The sequence below is a fragment of the Typopeltis vanoorti genome, chromosome 15 (assembly GCF_054136105.1).
Source record: "Typopeltis vanoorti isolate ZY-2024b chromosome 15, IOZ_Tvanoo_1.0, whole genome shotgun sequence".
In the NCBI taxonomy this organism is placed as follows: Eukaryota; Metazoa; Arthropoda; class Arachnida; order Uropygi; family Thelyphonidae; genus Typopeltis; species Typopeltis vanoorti.
In genome coordinates this window covers 122,578,914-122,600,000 of record NC_143563.1, presented here as the reverse complement: position 1 = coordinate 122,600,000, position 21,087 = coordinate 122,578,914, and the positions used below count along the sequence as shown (strand labels likewise).

Sequence of the window (21,087 nt, the reverse complement as noted above, 5' to 3'; positions counted from 1 at the left end):
AAGTGAGCAAGAGGTGTTTGGGGAGTTGAGTAAACTAGATGTAAATAAGGCTGTGGGACTTGATAATATATCACCGCATATTCTGAAGGAATGTGCCAGAGAGTTGACACCTGCCTTGACATATTTTTTTAATACGAGTCTTGCACTTGGTCAAGTCCCTAAAGAGTGGAAGGAGGGCAAGATTGTGCCACTTCATAAAGGAGGTGATCGAACTCAAGCATCAAACTATAGGCCTATCTGTGTGTCGGGTGTTGTGGTTAAGTTGTTGGAGAAGCTTGTGAGAACTAGAATCCAGAGTTGGGTTGACAACAATGGTATAATCTTTGATGGACAGCATGGATTTGCTAAAGGGAGGTCGTGTTTTAGTAATCTACTTACTTATTACAATAAAGTGACTGCTTCCTTGGACAGAGGAGAAGGATACACAGTAATATACTTGGATTTCGCAAAAGCTTTTGATAGAGTGCCTCATGATAAGTTGACAGTCAAACTAGAGCAGATGGGGTTGGATATTAGATTAGTGCATTGGATTGGAGACTGGCTATCTGATAGGTATCAACAAGTTGTGTATGGGGGTGCAATATCCAGGAAAAGGAAAGTCACTAGTGGAGTGCCTCAGGGATCTGTTTTAGGGCCATTACTATTTAACTTGTATATTAATGATATTGGCGAAGATTTGGATGGAGATATTCAGTTGTTTGCAGATGATGCAAAGTTGGGACGAACCATAAAGAGTAGTGAAGATGTTGTGGCCTTGCAAGAAGACTTGAATAAATTGAGTGATTGGGCAAGCAAATGGGGGTGTGAGTTCAATGTTGCAAAATGTAAGGTTTTAAAATTTGGAAAACAAAGATGGGATGCAGAATTTATGCTTGGTAAGAATATATTGTTGGAAGTAGAGGAAATAAGAGATCTGGGAGTGATAGTGGATAAGGATCTAAAATTTAGGGGTCACATCGCCAAAATTGTGAAGACAACACAAAGACTTCTGGGAATGATGAGGAGGACACTGACGTGTAGAAGTAGGGAGATTCTTGTTCCATTGTATAAGGCTTTGATTAGGCCACACATGGACTATTGTGCCCAGATTTGGTCACCTGGTTTTCAGAAGGATGAAGAGATGTTGGAAAGGGTCCAAAGGCGACTGACTAAGGTAGTTTCTGACCTCTGGAATGTCGAGTATGAGGAAAGATTGAAAAGATGTAATTTGCAGAGACTAGTGGAGAGAAGGAAGAGGGGAGATATGATAGAGACCTACAAGTTGGTAAGGGGTTGCTATAGGATCAATGGTGGAGAAGTTCTACAGCGAATAGTGGGAGATCAGGGGAGAACCAGAGGTCATCCCTGGAAACTGTATAAAGAGGGTGTGAGTAGGGGAGTGAGAGGCAGGTTTTTTTCGTGCAGAGTTGTGAATGATTGGAATGCCTTGCCTGAGAGTGTGGTGTCTGCAAGGAGTTTGAATGTGTTTAAGACCCGGTATGATGAGATGTGTGTGAGATAAAAGGACCTCCTAGATGAGTCTTTGACTCCATGAGGTCTTGTTTAATAATAATAATAATAATATATATGATATGATATATATATATATATATATTTATTTATTTGTATATATATTCATATATATTTTTAGCGATTAGTTTAGTAGTTACTTACTTGGCAGAAAGGAATGATGGCAGACGCAGCTGCAATCACAAATGGCATGTCACCAAGTCCTCCACCATTTAAGAACTATATTATACATAACATAATAAAGGACTTTGTGGCATGCAGTGTTTGCAGTATGTATGCTTCCCAGGAGTTAGATGTGGTGGGTGAGAGAAGGGGGACTGCGTATATGCACAAAATGCAGACAGTAGGAGGGAATCAATGAATTAGATATTTTGATAACCAACCTAGTTGCTTCAGGGACAGGAAATGAATGTCGGGAGATGAGTGGTGTGATAGGAGAGAATTACGAATGGGAGACGAGTAGTGTGATAGGAGAGAATGACGAGCAAAGTATGAATGAGAAAATAAGAGTCGGAAGTGTGGAAGGCTTGATGATGTGAAGTTTACGGAGATGGCTTGGATTGGGTAAAAATGCTGAGTAAGAGTGACTAACTTGCAGAGAGGGATAGATGAGCTGAAAGAGGAGGTGGAATGTCTTGTGAACGAGATGAGAAATATGAGAGATTAGGAGAATGGAAGAGATGTATGCAAGGTGAATCAGAGTAGGAGTGAGAGAAAGTTTTGGGAATGATAGAAGAGGAGAGAATAGAAGCAGTAGGAGAGAGGAAATGAGAGAGAGGTTTGGGAATGATAGAAGAGGAGAGTATAGAAACAGTAGAAGAGAGGGAATGAGAGAGAGTTATGGAACAGTAGAAGAGATGGAATGAGAGAGAGTTATGGGAATGATAGAAGAGGAGAGAATGGAAACAGTAGGAGAGAGGGAATGGTAAGAGGTGTAATGTATGGGGGACTCAATGATCCGTAGTGTGCAAGATAAGATGCATGAGGAGTGTTTACCTAGAGAAACGATAGAAAGTGTGGCTATGGCAATTAAGAGGGGGTGAAAGGGTGGATGAGATGATTGTGATGTTAGGAACAAATGACTTGAGAGGTAATGTAAATTGGGCAGAGAGAGATATGAGATTCTTGCTTGAGGTAGTACGAAAGAAGACACAGAGAGGAAAGATAGTGTGCGTGTTGCATAAGTATGATAGTGACGAGCTGAGCAGAAGGGCAGTAATATTGAATAACATAATAGAATGTGTCAGAAGAGAGGATTAGAATATGTGGATGCTTGCAGGGCATTTGAGGACAGAGAGGAACTGTATGCAAGAGACCGCTTGCATTTGAATGAGAAAGGATATAGGCATCTGGAGAGATTGGTGTTCTGAACGAGTCAGTATGTAAATGCAGGGAAGCTATAATGACCAAGGTGGATGGTAGCAGGAGTGGCCTCTTGTGGGAAAGGGTACTTGGGAGAAGGGGGACAACATCAGGTAACGCTGAGCCCAGTGGAGTATAGAGGGGGTTAATGCTGAGTATAAAAATAGTGGCATTTTTATGCTTTATACTAATGTCAGGAGTATCTGGAATAAAGGAGAGGAATTGGTGGCACTGATACCATCAGCCTGGCCAACGATTATTGGGATCACTGAGACGTGGTTTGACAAAAGAGGATATAACAGGAATAGAAGTAGCAGGGTACAGCATTTTTTGGCAGGATAGGAAGGGAAAGCGTGGTGGTGGAGTACTGCTTATGATAAGTGGCGAGTTATGTCCTCTAAGAGTGGAGGCTTTGGAAGGCAGTGACACTAATGATTTTGAAAGCATATGGTGTGAGGTACAGATGGGCAAGACAGGATATTTAGTGGGGTGTTGCTACAAACCAAGGAGCACAGAGAGTGGGGACCAAGAGATGTTTAGACAGTTGAGCTTGGCAAGTACAAGAAGAATAATTGTTATGGGAAATTTTAACTACAGCAGTATAAACTGGGGAGAGGAAGATGCATGTAGCAATAAGGGAATGGAATTTCTAGAATTCTTGAAGGACAAATGTCTTAGGCAACATGTAATAGAGGGAATAAAAGGTTCAAGGGTTTTGGATTTGGTCATAGCATCAGAAGAGTTGATAATAACTGAGATGACATATCTCCCACTAGCTGGAGAGAATGACCATGTGGTTTTGACTTGGAAGATGAATACACATGCAGGTGTATCAAAGAGATGGGAACATATGTGGAATTATAAGGCAGGTGATTATAATAGTCTTAGACATCAACTTGGGGAAGTTTCGTGTAGGGAGGAATTGGAAGGCCAGGATATCATTAGTGCTTGGGAAATTGTGAAGGAATATTTGTTAGCAGCAATGGTAAGCTGTATTCCACGAGTGAAGAAGAAGAGGACACAATTTGGAGTAAAGTGGATGACAAACAATATTAAACAAGAACTGCATGCGAAAAAGAGGCTATAGAAGAGATATAAGGAGACAGGTGAAGAGCAGATGCATGAAGAATATAGGACACAGGCCAGGAGAGTGACTAGTATGGTAAGGAAGGCAAAACTAGAATATGAGAAGAGATTGGCACTAAGATCCAAAGAAAATCCTAGGAAATTTTTTAGCTATGTGGCCAGTAGGAGGAGAAATGATTGTGGAAGAATAACATTGTGGGATAAAAATTGGAATAGAGTGACTGATGCAGAGGACATAGTGGAATTGTTCAATGAACACTTTATTGGTGTATTTCATCTTGGAGGAGTCAATTTGAATACTAGAGGAATAGAGCAGGTTCAAAGTTTTGAGGTGCAGCAGAAGTGCGTGTTCCAAATATTGAGTACTCTGGATGTCAGTAAAGCTGTGGGACTGGAGGGCATTTCACCATGAGTTTTGAGAGAATGTGCTAAGGAACTGACAGCACCTTTGACCTGGCTTTTCAATGTAAGTCTGGCTACAGGAAAGGTACCCAGGGAATGGAAGGAAGGTAATATAGTGCCATTGCATAAGGGCAGTAGCAGATAAGCCAGATTGTGTGTGTATCATCAGTAGTTATTAAGATCTTAGAGAAATTAGTTAGGGACCGTATACAACATTGGGCAGATGAGGGTAATGTTATCTGTGAGAGTCAACATGGATTTGTGAATGGGTGCTCTTGTTTTAGTAATATGCTAGCATTTTATAATAAAGTTACAAGAGCAGTAGATGAGGGAAAGGCATGTACTGCCATTATCTTGGATTTAGCGAAGGCATTTGACAGGGTGCCACACGATATTTAAGTTGCAGCACATGGGTCTGGATGTCAGGTTGGTCAAATGGATTCAGGATGGGCTGTCCGATAGGTATCAGAGAGTTGTGTATGGTGGGGCAGTTTGAAGGAGGCAGAGGATTACAAGTGGGGTCCCACAGGGATCAGTACTGGGACCTATATTGTTTAACCTTTATATCAATGACATTGTCAGTGGAGTGCACAGGGATTCAGTTGTTTGTGGATGATGTGAAGCTAGGAAGGGTTATTAGTAATAGTGCAGATGTGGTAGTCCTGCAAGAGGATTTGAATAAGCTAGACAGATGGGCAAATGAATGGGGATGCCAGTTTAATGCAGCAAAATGTAAGGTCTTGAGGTTTGGGACACATCAATGGGATGCTGCATACTCTATTGGAGGAGTTATACTGGAGGAAGTAGGGGAGGCAAGAGATCTGGGATTGATGATTGATAGAAACCTGAAATTCAAGGGGCATATTGCAAAGGTGGTGAAGGTAACACATAGGATTGCTGCAATAATGAGGACACTGACTTGCAGTGATAAAAGAGTTATCATTCCGTTGTATAAGACCCTGATCAGACCACACTTAGACTATTGTTCTCAGATTTGGTCCCCAGGATTTGAAGGGGATAAATTAACTGTGGAAAGGGTACAAAGGGAATAACAAAGATGGTTTCAGGACTGTACAATGTTATTTATGAAGATTGGCTGAGGGAATGTGGACTGCAGAGTTTGGTGGATAGAAGGAGAGGTGATATGATTGCGACTTTTAAACTGTTGAGAGGTGGTTACAGGGTTGACACTAGGGAGTTCTTTTGCTTGGTTGAACAGTGGGAAAGAGTGATGACAAGACGGGCCATCCCTGGAAGTTACGAAAAGAAACTGTGAGCAAGATGGTGAGGGAGTGGTTTCTTTGCATGGAGGGTGGTTGAACCGTGGAATGCATTGCCTGATAGAGTGGTGAGGGCGAGAACGGTCAATGGGTTTAAGGAGTGGTATGATATACTTTGTTTCCTAGGAGGGACCTCCCACGATGAGTCTTGATAGACTTGTGTTTCCTAGGAAAGACCTCCTGCAATGAGTCTTTTGACTCCTTGGAGGCCTAAATAATAAAAATAATAATAAAACAAATGATTCAAGCATGGAGGTATGTGGCAAGGTAACTGATAATCATGAATTGAAAAATTCAAACTTCAAGTGAACTCATGAAAGAAGCAGTCCTGGAAAAGGAGAATGCATATCAAAAGTCTTTAGCAAACGTGTTAAATCATAGAGCAATTCATATTTCTTGTGTAGTTAAGATTTTAAACAAATTAGTTCCTTGAGATAATAAGAGAAAAATGCAACAAATGTAAGAAAATAAAAGTGATAGGACAACTTTACTGAGAATGCAGAAGATAAATATCACAAAGGTAGCAAAATGTTATAGAGGCTACTGAAAAAGGTTAAAAATGGAAGAAAGAGTATTGTAAAAGGAATCACAGATAATAATGGTGATATAAAAACTGGAGAAAATAATATTCAGGATGGCTGTTTAATTGTTTTAAAAGATTATTAAATCAGATAAATATTGATATAAGTGGCAGAAAATATTCAGGAAGATTGAAATCAGTAGTATTTATCAATACTTGAGGTAAAAATTAGAAATCTTAAATGTGGAATGGCAGCTGAAGCAGGTATTATTCAACCAGATATGTTCACACATGGAAGTATAGGCTGTTTCAAAATCATCATTCCATTTAAAATATCTCCAACTTACAAGGGTGAATGCTGGTCTTGAAATTCACACCTGCGCTTGTTATCATTCAGGGAGTGAGAGGTGTGATTGAAGTCTGATTAGCAGAATAATGAATTACTGACCATTTAAAACTATATATTTAGAAATTTATGTACATTTAATCATACAAATACAACATTTATTTTACAAATGATATTTATCTTTTTGAATTTAGCTATTTGAATACAAATTCTACCCTACGGTTCTTCTTTATGACCTGGTCAATAACATCATCATAAAAAGTTGGTTGTAACTTAATTTTTTCAAGCAACGATCATACTTGTAAAGGATGGCTGAAGCTCACTGGCTAGAGCTACTTTGACTGTGCATCGCCTTGTGTTTAAGACGGATGTGAAGGGAGTGGAAATGGCTATGCGAGTGCATGAAATTACAGTGCTGCAGCAAGGATCTGGAAGCTCCTACAACCAAGCAAGCGAAGGTAGCCTTGACTAGACGAGCAAGCATCGGCCTTCGATACACAACGAAAAGCTCAATTATTGCCGCACAAGCTTAAGGCGTTTTCTATCCACAAAAATAAAAGCCTAGATGGAATGTTTATAAATGCATGCATTTATAAACAAATAAATATTATTTCTTTCTCAATTAATGAGCTTGCGTAGCAAGCATAGCAAACATGGAGAATTCGCTCCTGGTAACATATGTAAATATCTGTAAAATACAGCTAGATCATGATTAATGCAACTTCAAATAATGTGTTAATTAACATAGTGCAAATTGTACAAAAATAACAGATTGCATTTTATGCAAATCAAAATTCAGTTAATATGAGGCCAGCACATGCACGGTTACCAAGTTACAATTAGGGTTTCAGACTGCATGTTAGTTTTTGCGATTTGTTTTAATCATTTTGAAGAAGTGTCCTTAATAAAATGGACAAAGGAAGATTCCTTCAAATAAAAACACTGAATGTAAAAAAAAAAAAATGCCTTTCATTATTACATTAGAGCAAAAATTTAATGTGATTGAGTGACATGAAAGTGGCCATAGCAACTCTAAAATAGGATGGTTGGAATGCAGAATCTACAGTGCAGAACATTTCAAAACATGCATGGAATAAAAGAAAAAGGTAAAGCTGCATCTGCTTTTTGTGGTTTGCAAACATCTACAAAGAAAAGATGTGTTACAATGATAGAAATAGAGAATCTTTTTAAATATATGGATTGGAGATTTCAATCAAAAATGCATTCCCCTTAGCAGCATGCCCATTCAGATAAATGCTTTAAATTTGTTGAAGAGAATGAAAGAAAAAAAATAATGAAGTAGAAGAAATATTTAAGGCAAGTGTAAGTTTGATCAATTTAGAAATCAAGTTCAGCTACATAATGTTAAAATTACTGGTGAGGCAGCCAGTGCAAATGAAGATGGAACATCTAAATATTCTGATGTTTAAAAAACTTAATTGAAGGTAGTGAATAGATACATTGATCAAAAATTATTTAGTGTGGATGAAATTGGTTTATTCTGGAAAAGGATGCTTTCCTTCCAGAACTTTTCTAAGAAAGAAAAACCAGTTCAGTCTACACTGCTAAAATATTTCTAAAGACAGTAAAGATGTTTTCGTCAGTGTATGTATGCTTACCTTCAGGAATGATATTTAGAATTTTTTGTTTTTATTTTGCTCTCAATAACTCCTCTGTGACTTTGTTAACAATAAATTTAAATTATAAGCATGTTATTTTTATCCTTTACTGTAACACAGTCATCCCTTGACTTACGTCCGTTCGAGTTATGTCCATTCGAAGAAACGTCCGTGATCCCATAAGGGAATAAATAACATTTTCGACTATACTTTCGAACAAGACACAAGCGAGTGCAAAGTAACAAGGTTTCCATTTAGCAACAATGCATCATGCGGTGTGGCAATAACACATTCAGTGGCAACCTGCACGTGTCTTCAACAGTTCTTCCTTTGTTGATTGTATGTTTGAGATATAGATTATTTCTGTATTTATCATTAAATATTTCGTAATATTTTGTGCAACATGGCCTCTACACGTCCAATCAAAAAACCTAGTGAAGAATCACAGAAAAAGAGGCGAGCAATTTATCTTGAAACGAAGTTGCAAGTTATAAAGCAACATGAAGCTGGTAAGCCAGTCATTGTGATCACACGACTTTGTATGGTCTCATTCTACAGTGATGACCAGTTTGAAAACTAAGAATAAAATTGTAGAGACTGTGACAGGATTTGCTTCCATTAAACTGACGATAGTAACGAAGAAACAAAAAGGTCCTATCGGTGATATCAAAAAGCTACTTGAACCAAAAGCGCATACCCATTAGCACTATTGACCATAGCCACTAAGGCACTGTCTCTTCAACATGTTGAAGGAGAAAGCAGGACCTGGTTACAGTTACGAATTCAACGCTTCTTCTGGTTGGCTCATGAGATTCAAGCAGCATTCTGAGCTAAATTATGTGAAAATGTATGGTGAATCTGCAAGTGGCGATGACAAGGCTGCCTGGTAAAAGTGGATAAAATTATTACGGAGAAAAATTATTTGCCATAGCAAATATTTAATATGGATGAGAACTCCTTGTATAGGGGGAAAAAAATGCTCAAGTGGACATTCATCCACAAAAAGCTAAAATTTATGCCTGGTTTCAAAGCTCTTAAAGACTGTATTATGATTCTGTTAGGGGGGGCTAATGTGACTGGATATAAACTGAAACCATTTGTTTCAAAAATTTTAAAAAAACATTCCTTCAAACCTTATGAAGCATACTCTTCAAGTTCATTATCGGAGCAATAAGAAGTTGTGGATGATTCAAATATTGTTTGCAGATACCTTAATCAGCTGTTATGCGAGTAAAATGGAAAGCTATTGTGTGAAAGAAAATGTAGAATTTAAAATTTTAATTCTAGATAATGCTCCAGGTCATCCATCTTATATCTGTGATTTTCACAGTTCAAGGTCATGTTTCTCCCTCCAAACACTACTTCATTGATCCAACCAATGGATCAGGGAATTCTTGCAGTGTTTAAGGCTTATTATCTATGGAGAACTTTTTCACAAGCCATTTCTGCCACTGAAGGAAATGACCAGACTCTCATGCAATTCTGGAAAGTATTGAATATTTATCATGCTATTAAAAATATTGCTGTGGCTTGGGATGAAGTGATCTCTCAACGTATGAGTTGTTGTTGTTGTCAAGTCCATTGAAGAGCTTTTAGATATGACCGTGGATCTGTAGAACTGCTTTGGCAATCTGTTGAACTTTGATGGAGCGGAGCTTTTCTCTAGGGTTATTGTCAATTTTCTGTAGAGCAGCAGCAATTGCTGGACAAGAATAAATATGGAGGTGTTAGTTCAACTCCTGGACAGTTTTTGCATGTTTCATAGCTCCTACGGCTGAATTTTCATGCCTTTAAAATGTTCAGTCCTTAGTCTGGTGATGATTGTGATTCTCTCTCTATTTTCGTTAATTTCACGATTTCATTCTACTTCTTGATAGTTTGTTTTTATCAATCTTATTTTGGCGACAGAGTTAGCATCAGTTAGTAATAGTGGGTGTAATTTTTGAGGTAAGTAGCATGCTTCTTTGGCTAGATTGTCTGCTCTTTCATTGCCTTCAATATTTACATTGGCTGGTATCCATTGCAATATGTAGTTCTTATATTTCAAATTTAAGGTTGTTAGTAGTGCATGAATTTCCTGTGCGAGTTTTGTTTTTCCATTTTTCAATGCCTCAAGTGCAGATTTTGAGTTGCTGTAGATGGTTATTCCTACTGTAATGTTTATTACTGGATTTGAGAGAGAGAATTTGAGAGCTGTTTGTATGGCTGTTAATTCACAAGTGAAGTTTGAAACCATTTTGCTAGCTGTGGTTTTGATTTGCATTTCTTCGCCTCCAGGTAGAGTTAGAAAAAACCCTGAACCTCCTTGGTTGAGTGTTTCATCAGATGATCCATCAATGTAGACAATGACATGGTTTGGATTATTTAAGTGATGGATAGCATCAAGTCCTTTTCTTTTATTTTCTTGCTGTGAATCCTTTTTTGAACAAGGTTCAAGGAGATTTAAATTTATCATTGTGTTTTTTGGAAGAATAGTGGAAAAGAATGGCTCTTTGCTTATTTCAATGGATAAGTACTCAAGTCAATCTGTTTTCTAATTTCTTGATCAGATTGTAACGCAGATGATCTCTTTAGTCTAGATTTTCTTGTCCAGGCATTGAAAGTCCAGACTGAGATGTGATCCTATTGGTGGATCCTATTCCTGATTCTGTTAGTAAATTTAACTGTGGAGAGTTTTCTTCTGTCTTCTAACATGTGAAGCTCGCACTCTTGTTGAGCTTTTAAATTATTTGTGGATGAGACTGCACCATGAAATTTTTGCTGCTCTTGATTGTACTCTATCAAGTTTTTCTTTTGAGCTAGTAGAAGCTGGAGTCCAGATTGATGAGGCATATTCCATAGTGGGTCATATGAGTACCGTATATGTAGTTTTGAGTGTCTTCGGTTTTGCACCCCACTTTGTTCCACAAAGCCTTTGGATAATATTAAGCTTTTAAGAACTTTATTAGATATATTTGTAATATGAGCTGTAAATCTCAGTTCAGTGTCTAGGGTCATGCGTAAGTATTTTTGAGATTGTTTTTTCTATTTTGGTATTTTATATTTTGATTTGAGGGTTGTAATTGTGTCTAATTTTTCTATCGGTGGAGAAGATGCTCAGTTCTTTTTTCTGGTTTTATATGTAGTTAATTTCCTTTTCCCATCTTTCTAAGCTTTTATTGAATCATTTAGGACTTATTCAGATTGTTGAGGATTACTGCTTGTGTGCGCCAGATTGCTATATCATCTGAATAGCATGCTATTTTTGTGTCATTCATTATGTGAGGATGGATATTGTTCATATAGATGAGAAATAGGATGGGCTTAAAACAGAACCTTGTGAGACTCCAGCCCAAGTTCAATGCATGTTGGAATAAATTCCATTAACTTTTACTTTCATTTTTCTTCCTATTATGAAATCTGAAATCCAAATTAATGCATTCTCTCTTATTCCAGTATTATATGCAATTTTTATTAACTTTTGTCTCCAGACGCGATCGTAGCCAGCCGTGAGATCCAAGAATATGGCTGTTGTCTTCTTTGGTGGTTTTTCTTGAAAGTCATCTATGACTGATTGGAAAAGATAAAATGAATGATCTTCTGTACTGTGTTGAAACCTATATGCAGTTTGGTAGAAGTTGATCTTGTGATTTTCTAAGAGCCAATTCATAGTCATATTCCAATTCAATTCAGAGCATCTGAGCGTATGAGTGGCATGTGGAAAAAGACATTAAAAAGGTTTGTGCACAATTTGAGAAGTTTTGAAAAAATGAAGAACTTTGTAAATTGAATAAAGAAATAGTGGGCCTAGTAAACAATCTGAATCTTGAAGTGAATGATGACGACATAGTTTCAATTCATAGAAAGTGCCACTGAAGAGTTGGTCAAACTGGAGGAACAGCATGTTGCAGAAGAGGAAGAATAAGAAAAGGAAGAGGGAAAAGAGAAACAAGAAAAGGTAGTTAAACAATTTACAGTGAAGGATCTTACGGAAATGTTCTCTGCAGTTAGCAAAGTTCTCAAAATGGCTGAAGACATGGATCCCAATGTTGAAGTACTTATTAGTAGAAACGGAACTACATGATACGTTTGCTTGCTATAAGCAAATTTATGATGAAAAGAAAAAGAGGAATAAGCAAAGCACATTGGACATTTTCATTAAAAAAAAAAAAAGTTACACCAGAAGTGTTGCAGCCACATGGTCTTTCACATAGGGAAGGTAATGAAGATGTGATTGTGGAGGAAGATTTGGATGATTATTCTCCTGTTTTATAGTGGCATAATGCACAGTACAGTTTTATAAGGTTTAATAATTAAAATGACAGTACATATTATGGTTAAGTCCCTAACCCCTATAACTCTGTTAATTTGATGTATCGACTTATGTCCAACTGACTTACATCCTGCAGGATGGAACGGAACCCAGACGCAAATCGAGTGGTGACTATTTCATTAATAAACATATAAAACTTATGTTGAAAATTTTTCATTACCTATTTCTGGAAAGCTGGAATCAATTACCATATTTTACATATAAGTTTGAATAATGCAAATATGAATAATGTGACTACTTCATGGGATTCATTATCCACACTAATCGAAATCTACCAGACGTATCTGTGTGTTTCTAACATAGTAAAAGATCAATCCAAATACCACAATAATGAGCTGTAATTAACATGGCATATGCCAGAAATAAATCAACTGTTTCTACACAGAAGAGTATTTAGAAGATAATATTGGTAATCGACAAATATCGGCTGCTAAGATAATTCTTCACTTGATTGTCAGATTAGGGATTTGGAATTGACTACTGATCAGATATGTACAGGGAAATCCTGGTGTTTAGGCTTATATGTTGATTATCATACATGATGTTGTTTCAGAAAACTGACAATGTATACTAAATAATAACTAAAAATATTGGTAATCGACAAATATCGACTGCTAAGATAATTCTTCACTTGATTGTCAGATTAGGGATTTGGAATTGACTACTGATCAGATATGTACAGGGAAATCCTGGTGTTTAGGCTTATATGTTGATTATCATACATGATGTTGTTTCAGAAAACTGACAATGTATACTAAATAATAACTAAAAATTTAGTTATTACTTCCTATATTTTGCCAAAGTTAAATAAGCATTATAAGGGATTAATACACTTATATCAAACACGTGGATGCACTCACGCTTCATTAAATGAGATGAAACAGGAAAAATACTGGAAGGCCTAAAGTTCCTAAAACCATGCCACCTATTGGCTTTGGTTGGGTGTTCTTGGCCATTGGGCTGAATGTCTGCAATTAGGATTTCCCATGTGAGAGGCAGTTTAACGCAACAATATTTGTTCAGGTTGGGATGGTTAGTGAGAGCTGCAGCAGATTTGAGGAAATGCCTCTCATATTTAAACTTTGGAGTAAGGTGGCTTTTTCCCAGCAGATCTTGTGACGGATATCAAGGACATGGTCTGCCAATCCCTGGGATTGTTGGAATGGTTAGTGAGAGCTGCAGCAGATTTGAGGAAATGCCTCTCATATTTAAACTTTGGAGTAAGGTGGCTTTTTCCCAGCAGATCTTGTGACAGATATCAAGGACATGGTCTGCCAATCCTGAGTGGCCAGTGATAGAAACAGATATAGTTTTGGTGTTCTGATATTGGCTGCTGCTTGTTTGGCCAAAGCATGAATGGTTGCAACTGCAAAGTACCTGGTACATCCCAGGTAAATCCAGAGGTTTTAACTGGTCTTTGGGAGAGGAATGCTAGCTTTCTGTATGATTTGTAAGTGGTAACAACAATGTGCTTTTTTTAAAGCTTAATATAAGGAATAGTGATGAATAGCAAAAAAAAAAAATGGGGGGGGGTATGTGAATGAATTCTGTGGTGAGTGCAATGTTATCTGAGCAAATTAATTTTGCCTGGAGGACAACGGTATTTATGGTGCTGTAATGTTGGGGGATGGGGTGACTGTTGATGAATGTATTTGCCTTGTGGAGGTTTACTGTAGACTATGAAGACCTAAGATCCATTTGGTTGTCTTGTAAATAGGGTGTCTAGGGAGAGTAGACTGTTGCGAATTGAATCCTTGGATGTTTGTTAGCTGTTCGAATGAGATTGCAAAGTGTTTAGGGTGTCCAGGCCATGTGGTCAAATAGTATACACATTATCTACATAGTACAGTCAAATAGTAGGTTTGAGAGAGAGAGAGACAAGGAGGAGAACAGAAGTTAAGATGTACTTTTCAAATATTTCCTTAAAAAAGTTTGCCAAGGAGGGAGAAAAAAAAAGGAAGCCCATAGTTACCCTCTTTTTCCCCTCCTTCCTCTTCATCGATTTTTGGAAGTCCATAAATTCAAGGAACAGGGAAGGGGGTGGGGGGGGGGGGGGAAGGTCTGGAATTGTAGGTTTTTAGTTTGTTGGTCATGTCTGCTGGCCAGAAAGTGACTTTTTAAGGAATTTATGGATGTTTGCATTAAGTGTACTGGTGGGGTGATAGTTCAGCTGGCAGTAGGTAGACAGGCCTTTAAGAAGGATGATAATTTTTTTTTTTTTTATAATAATCTGAATGGTTTAGACTTACAGTAGCATTGTCCTTATCTACTTTCAGGATTATTATTTTTTGGTTACTTTTGAGATTTAGTAGGACATGTATTCACTGCTGGCAGGATACTTGCAAGAGATTTCACCTATGACAACACAATGGCTACGTCTAGCCTTATAACGTTGGCTTCACTGAAGGAAGATTGTAGATTCCATGCTGAATTTGGATCATGAACATATCTGAGAGCAACAGCAAGCTTTTGGGTAGTCAAGGGTAGCAGAGGGAAGGTCAACTATGTTGTTTTCAGGCAGTCTTGGAGGTGGTGGCAAACGTTTCAACTTTTGATGTGATGACTTTTTACTTTTTTTTTTAATTCCTTGTCAGCCGATGCATTCAAGAAGTCAAAAAGGGATCGTCTAATCTCAGCTTTGTTCCATATGAATAGCTCTGTTAATGTCGGAAAGAACCATTCAAATATGACTTAACAAAAACAGAAATGAATGGTTCAAAAACGAATGTCATCTGAAAATAATTCAGAAAAATATTAATGCATAAAATTCAACAAGAAACTACATACATCTGAGGAAACAGACACCTACCTACTCTGCAGAAAAATGGAAACAGCAATTAAACTCAAATAAACCAATCGTTAAGTACTTAAAAAAAAAAATTCAAGATAGTTAAGGGATTCTATTAGATTAATACAGAAATCATAAAAAGAGTCCATGTTAAGATGGGAAGAACAAGAATTCATTCCTGGAACTTGTATAACGATGTAGTAAAGAAGGGTGTGAGGAGTAGATTTTTTATGTAGAGCATTGTTAATGAGTAGAATGCATTGCCTGAATGCGTTGTTAGTGCAGGTAGTGTAAACAACTTCGAAGCTCATTACGACACATTACTTGTGGAGGGGCCTTCCACAATGAGTCTGTTGACTCCATGGAGGTTACCTAATAATAATCGAATAACTGCAGTAATAATTTTGGTATGACTGTCTGCAATAAAAGACAAAGACAATGAAAATAGGCAGAAATACTGAAAACGTCTACTGTATCCTGAATGGTGAACCTACCTACCTACAGAACAAGTAAAACATTTCAGGTATTTAAGCAAAATTTTTAGTGAAGATGGTAAATTAAACATGGAAATAGACAACAGAATTAGTATAGCTGGTATGGTAGGAAGTCAGCTGAATAAATTTATATGGAATAATAGAAAAATTATTAAAACACTAAATTAGCTGTATACAACACGCCCTTCAAACCAATTTTAACTTATGGACCTGAGAACTGGGTTAGAAATAAAACACTTGATGAAAGACTGAGACCTCTGATATGAGAGTTCTGAGAAAGATTAATGAAGTGAACAGATGGCATCAGTGGCGGTATCACATTAAAAATGAGAATATTAGCAAGGAACTTTATTATTACGTGGTACCTCCAGGGAGTCCAAACACTCATCGAGGGAGGACACCTACTCTACATCTCTATCTCCACCAACGCCATCTACTGCCTGTCACCGCCACACCAGCATTTCCACAGCCAATCACAAACATCCATGCCCATGGCGGGATTCGAACTCGCAGCCTTTTGGGTGGAGAGCAGATACGCTAACAGCTCAGCCAATGTTAGCATTCAGAATGTGTTAGTAGAGCTAACACATCTCAGATGGTATGGCCACTTAAACAGAATGGAAGAGGAAAGATTAGCAAAACAAGTGTTCTTGTCCAGATTGGCATAAAATTGTTTTGGTTTACTGTATCACTCCATCTATGTCTTGGTCTTCCTCCCAGAGGAAGTGTTAGTAGAGCTAATCTCAGATGGTATGGCTGCTTAAACAGAATGGAAGAGGAAAGATTAGCAAAACAAGTGTTCTTGGCCAGATTGGCATAAAATTGTTTTGGTTTACTGGTATCACTCCATCTATGTCTTGGTCTTCCTCTGGGAGGAAGACCAAGACATAGATGGAGTGATACCAGTAAAAAGTGCCTCAAAAGACAGAAATATAAGATCTAATAATATGGAATCTTGACAGATAACACATTAATTTGGAGGAAAATTGTTGATCGGAAGTTAGTAATGGTGTAAAATTTTCATAAGTCATTTTTCATTAATCATAATTATCCTGTACATTCCCTGAGGGTACATATCAGGAGTTTGATGATATAAATAATTATTCCTCCCAGAAACTGTATTTAACTCCAACTAACTCCTTCTGCCAGCATAGTTCTGATACTGGATAATACAGAAAATGTATCAAAGAACTACACAATTACGTGAGATGAAAAATGGAAAAACTCCTGGCAAGAACAAGATAAATGTTGAACTGTCAATCAGACTAGAAGAATGTTAATATCAGTGAATCCAATCCAAATCAATGGCTAAAATCAAATAAAACCTTCTCAAGAAAAATTGTAAATCACCTAAACAACTATTGACAATCAGCCTCATTTCCCATAATCGTAATCAAACCTGGCAGTATGAGCAAGCAGGATTAAGGTGAAACTTTTCTCCAATGGATCACTTGCATACAATAAATCAAATTATTGAAAAGCATGATGATTATAACAAATGCATATACATCACTGCTGGTCTGGTTGGCCAAGTGGTTAGCATATCCGTTCTAAAGCCGAACAGCTGCAAGTTAAAATTCACCGTGGGCGCTTGTGATTGTCTGTGAAAATACTAGTGGTGGTGGTTGGTAGATGGCATTGGTGTAATTATGGTTCGTTGTAGTTGGTGGATTGAGTGGTAGAGACAAAGTTGTAGAGTAGCTGCCCTCCCTCGATGAGTCTTTAGACTGCTTGGAGGTGTAAGTAATAATATAATATACATCACTCTTATTGACTATAGAGAGCCCATGCAACTCTTTTAGATGATGTGATGGAACAGGATATAAACATTGCATATATACTTTCTTATATAGTGAAACCTGTGAGGTATCCATAACTATGAAGTAATACATGTGCCACATAATTACTGTATTATGTGTTACATAATACAATAACTAACTTTATTATGTAAATATTTTGTCTTATGTATCATAAGACATCATCAGTAAAAATTAAAATAGCTAAATTTATTTAATACAATTGAGGATAACAATTTCCCAAATTTCTTGACTAGTGACAGTTATTTTGATTAAGATTAGGTCTATGAAGTAAGGCATCAGCACTTTTTTTTTTTTTTTATAAACATTCATGTTTATATATAGATCTATGTAACAGCTTAGCGCTATTTCACTGGATCCTGTGGTTAGCATTTTCAATTCCATGTGCAAGGCCAGATTTATGAGGTTTGATGAGACGGATGCAGTCTTGACATTCAGAGATAAGTTTATTTATAGATCTTCCTGTTAGACCATAGTAAGACAATTCACACGAACATGGTACTTTGTATATGCCAGGTAGTATCACTGGTGAGAGTGTTTTTTGGAGAAGGTAGCAAGTTGAAGTTGCGAATTTGGTTGATGGGTTTACAGATAACAATGAGTTGATATATTTTCATAATTTTGCCACACGTTCAGAGATGCCTTTAATATATGATATAGGAGTGCTGTGGACTTCTTGTCTGGGTCGATTTATAGGCGATCGGTAAATTCTTTTTTTGGTTATTATTGGATTATATCCATTTAGTAAAGTTGTTTCTTTAACAATTCCTGTTTCAGATATTCTTCGGAAGAATCTCTTGTGTGCTCTGAATACTAAAGATTTTATGATGCCATGGATGGTGAGCTGATGTATTATGGAAATAACAACCTGAAAAAGTTGGTTTTCAGTAGACAGAAGTGGAAATGGATCCATCTTGCTTACATTGGATATGTACATCAAAAAACGAAATACCATTCAATGATTCTTTTTCTAGTGTAAACTCACACAAGGATGTAGGGTGTTGATTTTTTTTTTTTTTTTTTTTTTTTTGTAGAAATGCATAGAGTTCTGGTTCTGCATGGCTCCAAACTGCAAAAACGACATCCAATGTACCTCAGCCAAGTTATGGGTTTTAGGTCAAGAGCAAAAATTCTTTCTTCTAGATGTTCAATAAAAAAGTTAGACAGATTAGGTGATAAGGGTGAGCCCACTGCAGTTCTTTCCTCTTGTTTATATATTATATCTTTCCATGTGAAGTAGCCTAATGTGATTTTTTGGTTAGAATTTCTAGTTTCAATAAGGAAATACCATGAGTAGGCATATTTAAATAAATTATAACACCAGAATTAATCCACGTAAAATATTATGTATTAGTATAATTTTCACTTCAGTATCAAAGGCATCTTCAGCTCAAAGCAAATAGAACAATAACTGACAATTCCAAAAGGCATCACCACTTAAGTAGCTAATGTAAGATTAACTAAAAAAAGTCTTCACCATCCAGATGGTAACCTACATTTCTCAGTTTTTAGGAAGAAGATTCATACAGGCCATTATATACATGCTGAATCTCATCACCATTCCAGTCAAAAAGGCTGAACTATTAAAACACAGGGTTCCCTCCTTATGTTCTTCAGATGAGCTATTACAGAAAGAACTGCAACATATTATTTCCACTTTTTTATCTAATGGTTATAAGAATTCTTTTGTCAAAAGAGCTCTGAGTAGCTTTGGTATCTCTACCTCTTCAAATACAAAAGAAATAACTCTTATTCCTATCCCTTATGTGCAAGGCATTAGTGAATGTATAGCAAAAGTTTTAAACCCACTAAATATTTTTGTTTCCTTTGGCCCCATCAGAAAAATCTCCACCTTTCTCACTTCTCCAAAGGACAAGCTTCCACATCTCAATTATCCAGGTGTCTACCAGATTCCGTGCTCTTGTGGGTTACCTTATTTCAGACAAGCAAGCAGGAAGATCTTTCTTTATTCAGCTAGAAGAACAAAAGTCTTATATTCAATACCTTGAAGCTGAACAGTTTGGACTTCCAGAGCATGCCATCAACACTAGACAGAGTTCACTGGAACAAGACAAGATCCCTCAAGTCAATTCCTCATGAAACGGCTTTATAAAGAACAGTGAAATTTTACTTCACTCTCCTAACTTAAACAGATCCGATGGTCTACGTCTATCCCCCTATGTGGGAGATAGTACTTTTTAAATCAGCTAATCTTTCCTCTTTTGTGTGTGTGTGTGTGTGTTATTTAATTTTTTTTTTTTAATAAGTTAGAAAATTTAATGACCGTTTTTAGTTATCCTGCATTAATACTTAGGTCATGCCTTTTGGAATTGTCAGTTATTGTTCATTAGCTTTGTACTGAAGATTCCTTTGATACTCAGGCAAAAATTATACTAATAAATAATGTTTTACGTGAGTTAATTCCAGTATTATAATTTATTTAAATTTCTAGTTTGTTTTGTGAGGGATATTAGTGAAGAGAGAGACAATGTCAGAGTTCACTAACATGTCTGTATCTGCTAGTTTAATGTCTTTTATTCTTGTATGAAATTCTATGAAAATTTTTATTGAAGAAGCAGAGTGGCCAGTGAGGGGACAGAGAAGGTTAGACAGAAATAGAAATACAATTTTATTAATACAGAATAAAAAAGGAGATATAGCTACTACGTTCCGGTTACTTTGTGTGGCAAAATAAATTTTACCTACAAAAAAAAGGTATACGGTCATGGGCCACCACTATATCTCCCAATTGCTAACTTTTATATGGAAGATTTTTAGCAAAGTGCTCGATTCCTTTACTCTAAAACCTACAGTGTGGCTTAGAAACATTGACGATGTTTTTGTTATCTGGCCACACAGTCAACAAACTTTAAACACATTCCTTAGCCACCTGAACAAACAACATGAGCGCATACAATTTACTATTGAAATTGAAAATCAGAACTCGCTCCCGTTCCTGGATACGCTGGTCGCACATCTTCCCTCAAGGCAGTCTATCCTTCATGGTTTACCACAAACCGACACATATTGGCAATATATACATGCTAACTCATATCACATTCCTTCGCAAAAATTTGGAGTCATTAACACCCTTAAAATCAGAGCTATAATAATTTGCTCTAATGAAACAAGCTCTTAAACAAGAATTAAAGATTATTAGCAACACATTTATAAATAATGGCTATAACAAAAATACTATAAAGTTCTTCATAAAATGTCATCAAGAAAGAATTAAATTACAGTAAAATCATAGCCATCCCATACATTAAAGGAGGGCTATCCAACCTTAGGTAATCCGAGGGCGGCATCAGAAATAAAAAATTATCTGAGGGCCACATCACAATGCGTATCTAGTAATTTGGTGAGCAGCAGCGACACAACCTAGAAAGCTGAACAAACAAACAACACTAACTGCACAGTAATCACGCAATCACATTCCCCGTGAGCACCGGAGCATGTGCGTTGGATCAAGCCAGTGTAAGAACCCTTCTCTGACACATCTAATATTTGAAAAACACGTGGGTACATAGTGATGTAAAAACACCATATAAA

At 36.9% G+C, this 21,087-nt stretch overlaps 1 protein-coding gene across 4 annotated transcripts in view; it reads right to left on the bottom strand.

Moving 5' to 3' along the window:
* LOC150099115 (coronin-2B-like) overlaps positions 1-21,087 on the bottom strand; it is a 565,643-nt gene that overhangs the window by 502,928 nt on the left and 41,628 nt on the right. The gene's annotated exons all lie outside the window — the stretch shown is intronic.